Below are 6,000 nucleotides of genomic sequence, written 5' to 3'. Positions count from 1 at the left end.
GTTGGTGAAGTCACAGCCTGAGATGGAACAAGGTCTGTTAATGTGAATGTAATAAACAGGTTCTCTGAATGGGAAAAGAGAAAACTAATGATCATTGTCTCTAGCTGAGGAGACTGAAGGTGCTCTACAGCCTTTCTCTATTGTTTTGGAGGCCAAGCTATTACTTCTAATATACTCTCTTTTGTTCCTCTGATGGAAGTGTTCTTTTTTATACATTTGTTCATTCTTGCTGCTTTTCTTCTCACTGTTGAATGATTTCATACCTAATGTAGTTTTATATTTTTTTCCCCAGATTTCCTTCACTGCTTCCTGATCTTGTGCACTAGGTCTTTCTTCATAAGAAGAAAAGGGGGCAAAAGATTTGGTCAGATATTAAAGGAGTCTGTTAGGAGAACACCATCAGTTTTTCTGAACACTTTTGAACTGGTGTTCTTGATTCAGCTGCTGGTGCATTGTATTTTTGTGTGAAGTGTTACAAAATGTTAAGAGTGTAAAATAAAATTTTGGGGATTTTGATTCCATGCTTTTATTGAAGTGTTTTCCGTGGGAATTAATCGGTGAACAAAGTTCACCTTATTTCTCCCTTCTTCTGCTCAAGAAGTAGTTTTTGTGCTTTGATTACCAGTCTTTATCTGCCCTAAATCACTTCTTGAGTGAGATGTAGATTCTCACTTACCTTAAAGTGAATCAGAGAGAGGGGAGAATCCTATTTGTCATCAGTTTCTCGAGTTCTTTACTGATGAGGGGGTAGGATGTTTCATCTCAGCTTAACCAATTTTCATTCTTCATTCTCACCAACGTTTAAAAAACAGCACCATTTTCTGAGACCTTTATAATTATTTATATCTCAGTTAAGAGAATGTCTCATAACTTACCTGTGTATGCTTAGTACACACATGCCTTAGAAATAATTTTTTTGTTCATTCTTTCATCCGTCTGGAAATGGGGCACGTGATCAGTCACTTTCTTGAAGATTAAGGCTGCTATCATAGCATTTTAGAGCTACGTACTGATTTAGAAAAGTGAAAATGGTGTCCAAGGTCTAAACTTGCAGCAAAAGCAAATTAGTAGTGAATCATCGGAAACGGATTATCAAGGAAGAAATGAGCTAAAAATGGAATCCGTAGAGCCAAGAGTCCGAACTCTTTAAGAAGGCTATTAGAAGTGACTTGAAATTGAGGTCTTGACCTCTCTCTTGCAAATGACCTTTAATGAGGTGAAAAATAGGACGTAAAGGAAAATCGGAGGACAGTCTCTTGAAAGAACTGTTCTATGTCAATAACTATTGCTTCTGTTTAAAACAGTCATCATACTTTAGTATCATCCAAACATGAACTTGAAATGATGTACTGTAATCTTGCTCTAAAAATCCTTCAGTCTTCTGTATGTATCATGTTGCCTTTCTTGTGGAAGCATGCGCCTCGGAAAGCTGCCCAGCAGCTAATGTTTGATCTTGTTCCAAAAAGCTTATAGGTCTTAACAAAGTACACTTAATATTCCTGCTACCGCTGCAGCTTTCAGACCAACTCTTTTAAGACCATGAAACCTATTACTACAATAATTATTGAAAGCAGAATTTGCTTGTCTGTATGCTGAGGTGAATAATTATTTGTAAATGGTTGTTTTCAGGGAGTGAGGTAGTTTCTGCTGTTTTCTTTTTTAAAAAAAAAAAAAAAAGTAATGTGGTAGTACCATTTTTGATAGCAACAAGTAGATGCTCTGCCAAAATTTATTAACCATGTCCCTTTAGAGGTCCCCACCAGCCTAAATTGTTCCATGAGTCTATGAATAAAATGGGAGAATTTACAAGGATAAGGTCAGTGTTAACTGATAATTATGGAATTCTGAAAAGGACGGATGTTACAGTGTATGTGAACATAAAAATATTTTCTGAATAGCTTGCATGGGAAGAATGTTGTTCGTGACTGGTGCTGAAGTTTTTATTTCATGGTAATGGAATAGAGAATGTCGTGAGCCTCTTACCTCAATGTTCTTCCTTTCCAATCCCCTCAATATTCTAGCCAGTCAATGTAAATAAAGAGTTGTTTACAAACTACAGATACATTAATGATATTTTTACATATCAGCATCTGTTTATAGCATATGTATCTAAGAAATTTGGTACCTAGATACCTAATATATTAAAATGTAGAATGATTGATAAAATCATTGTTACTTTTTTGCTTGGTAAGAAGAAAAATCAGACCACAAACTTACCATTTCTGTTGATAGAGGTTACAGATCAGTTAAGGATAGCTTATCCCTCTTGCAGATTGGAGAAAGAAAAGACAGGGTAGCAGAAGAGATCTCTTTCTGCCAGTGTTCTGTTTTTATGGTGACAAAACCATTCTTTTGAATTATACAAGAAAATCTTAAAAATCAAAGCTAATATTTTTTCAGTATGTCACATAATTCGAAGCATGCCCTAAGGTTTTCTTGGGGAGTGTTTCACTTTCACAAGCACTGGAGTGACTACTGTAGTTTCATATCGAAGAAAAAAAATGGTTAAGGAAAAATAAGGGGGAAAAAGCTGGAAGCTTCTTCTGTCTGCTGTCTCTTTTTCTCTGGAGTAGTTCTGCCAACGTTTTGGTGCTGAACATAATTGTGTGGTGGTTTTGTCAATTTTAGTTTTCATTTCCTCCCTTTCTGTGTTAGATAAGGCTTTCAGGAGGGCTGAAAATATGGGTTCTAATGACACTGCAACAAGGGGAACGCTGCCGGAAGGGCAGTTGGTTGGAAGGAGGACCATGACTGGGTTTCTGGTCCATACTATCAGCCACTCCTTCTGTCTGGAGTTGCATTGAGCTCAGTCTTTCTACTGTAGAGTGGTAAGGTCACTTTGGATGTCTAATTAGCTCCTATAGTGCACGCTACGTTGATATGACTATACTTTTTGTAGCATGTTTCCCCACCTAAACCCCCTCATCAGGTATTTCTACACTGAAAAACTGAAGTTTATGTTACTAATGTGGTTGGAATTTGCTTTCTTTCCAACAATTTTTGTCAATTTGGATACAGTTGTTTTGGAAATATTAACCACATTAGTACAAAGTAATGTTGTCTGCTGCTTAGGTAAGCAAATGCATAGCCTTAAAAAAAAATAATCTGGGTCTGTGTGTCTTTTCTCATGTGACTTTATCTGTATATGTTTATAGTATCTTAATGCAACAAACTGGCATAGTACCTTTTGGGAAACATTGGTCTTCCATGTAAAATGTTGAATAAAGTTAACTTTAAGACCTGTATTGCATGTTTCAAGTTTTTAATAGTTAAGCCCTGTTAAATAAGGAAACAGAATCTAAGGCTTTTTACTTATAAATGGGAGCTCATTTTTAAATCAGCACTCTGTTCATTGGAAGAGGTGTTGTTCACTATTGTTGGTTTTACTGACAAAATGTTCAACTTGTGTTTCTTACTTTTTTTTTTTTAACTTAAATTAATTAAACTGAATTTGAAAGCCAAAATGCATTGGTTTGTATTAAGTTCCTCAAAAAGCTGTGACTCACTTGGCATAGATGTTGACCAAATTCTTGGTGACCTGACATGTAAATGACTTGAAATCTCAAGTTCTGAAGCATAGGGGTTCAGAAAGCGTCTTTATATCATCTGTCAGTAGAAACTTCATTGCCACAGGTCAGCTCAGTTCATTCAGGACATGGGGAGGGAACAGCCTGTAGTTACTATTTTCAAGTATTTGTGCTTGTTAGGAATCAACAAGGCGTATTTTAATCACAAACAGTTCTCATTCTTGCACACCAACATGGATTGGAGGAAAGGGGAGAGGAAGCAGAACAGATAGATAAACCAACAAGATTCTAGTATAAAAAAAATAAAGTTTGCAAAATATCTGTTTATGATCTTTATCCTTGAAGTCCTAATGACATACATTAAATAAAATAATTTAAATTGAAGGAGATGATAAAAACAGCTTTGATGGTCTCAAATATTTAGGATTTTATTCTATTTTAGGTGTTGTACTCCTGAAGGAGAGATTAATTAATTTTTTTCCTCAAGTTTGTGTCTAGCTGATACAAAATTAACTGCTTTGTGCTAAACAGTAAAGCTGATCACCAGGAAATGGTTTCACTAGGGTTAAGGTAACATTAGGACCTGCCCCACCTACTTGATATTTTGGAAGCATGAAAAGAACTGGTTATGAGGCATTTCTTCAGCATTCCTATCCACTTTTTTATGGCCTACATCTAATAAATAACCTCCTTAATAATGTATTGTAATACTTTGATTTCCAGCTGTAGTAGACAGCAAAAATCGGCATGCATCCCAACTTCAGTTTAAGAAAATACATTTTGCTTTTTGGTATACGTTGCAGGTGGGACTCGAAGTATTGCAGGTGTTTGAATGTGCTGTTGCCAACGTTGACAAAATATCAGCAAAAAAATAGTCTGTCCGTACTACTTGCGTATTTTAATGATTCTCATACTTTGAGCTAGTGTAGTCTTGTTGTGTGCATGCTAACTGCAGTGAAAGATTTTGGAAGCTTATCAGGAGGCAGAAGAATGGGTATGAAGTCAAAGATTTGCGTATCTCAGTGGGTATGTGTTAAGGGTAGCACAGAGAGAAATTAAATACAAAACACATTACATTATAATTTTAATTTGTATGACTTATAAGATGAAGTCTTATTATGCAACTTAACTCAGTTCCTCTGTTTCAATAAATAAATGACTAAGTAGTCTGATCTATCTATAACAGTTTTAATGATCTGTATCTAGAGTTACAGTTATTCCTTCCCTTATCTGCATCACCTCTGTATTTTAGATCTGTAAATTTGAGCTGCAGGGTTAGTAAAATGAGCTATAGAAGTTGTCATTTAGTGAGGACATGATACGTGTTTCCCCAGTGCCAGACGCAACTGTTGAATAGCTCCTTGTCTCAGTTGAGAGATGAAATAGTGTAGTCCTTTTCCCGACTGAGAAGAGTATGATTTTAGTGCTGGGACTGAGGGTGGCCTGAAAGACTTAACTTCCAAATAAAGTTTGAAACTACTGTGTTAGGAAGCACAGACTTTTGTTTTCTGACAGATTAGAGAGTATCACTGTGGGCTATTACAACTTTATTTGTAAAATTGCTGTGTTTCATGGCAGCTATGAGGAAAAAGTCAAAAAGCTTACTGCAACCATAATTTATTTAAAAGTTCCTTTCTGTTACTTGCCATGTGGAAGTGGTGTTATTGCTTAATTGCACCTCTCATGAGTGTTTTGAAATTACCTAAAATTGGAAAATTGAAGGCTTTATTGTGCTGCTGCTGTTATGGAATGTATTCATCTAGTGTATTGTCATAACATATACAATTTTGAGGCTGTCTGTGGCTTGAATATGAGAGAACTAGTTTTGAAAAAGTGATAAATCTGAGGCTTGTAAATAGCTGAATCTTCAGGTTATGTTTAAAAATCTTTTGATTTCTATATGAAACTCTAAATTGGCGTAATTTTTTTTTAATAGAATGAGTTCATTGTGGGCATCACTGAATTCTTGTCTTCTGTGCACTTAAGAGTCTTTGGCATTCCTCATTCTAAGTAGAGAAGGCTCTGTTAAAACCATAGCTAAGGTTCCGTATGGCCATAAAGGGTGAGACTGTACAAATGATGTCTATTGTACTCTCTCTGTTACAGAACTGAGTAAAATGCTTAATTTTTTTTTTTGTCTGAGACAAGTCAATAGCTGTAGTCCTTCAGATGCCAAAAGTTGAGCCTTTTGCATTTACAGATATAAGTGGATTTCTATGTATTAGAATCTTAATTGAGCATCTTTTAAAAAATACCTGCAGTACCTGTTGGTAAAAGACAAGATACTGAATAATAGTGGGGTGTGGGATTCAGAGGAGAAAATAGCCATCAGTATGGGGGATTTCATTATATGTTAGGAGCAAGGAAAAAAAACAGATGTTTTCTTGTATAGTTAATTCTGTTTGAGCACATCAGCATAATTCACATGTATATAGTTGTGCTAATAAATGTTTTCCTTGTTTGTGAATGTTTA

Source organism: Charadrius vociferus, unplaced genomic scaffold, assembly GCF_000708025.1.
Source record: "Charadrius vociferus isolate BGI_N301 unplaced genomic scaffold, ASM70802v2 scaffold209, whole genome shotgun sequence".
Classification (NCBI taxonomy): Eukaryota; Metazoa; Chordata; class Aves; order Charadriiformes; family Charadriidae; genus Charadrius; species Charadrius vociferus.
The sequence above is the reverse complement of the archived record's forward strand: the minus strand, read 5'-3'. Positions refer to the sequence as shown.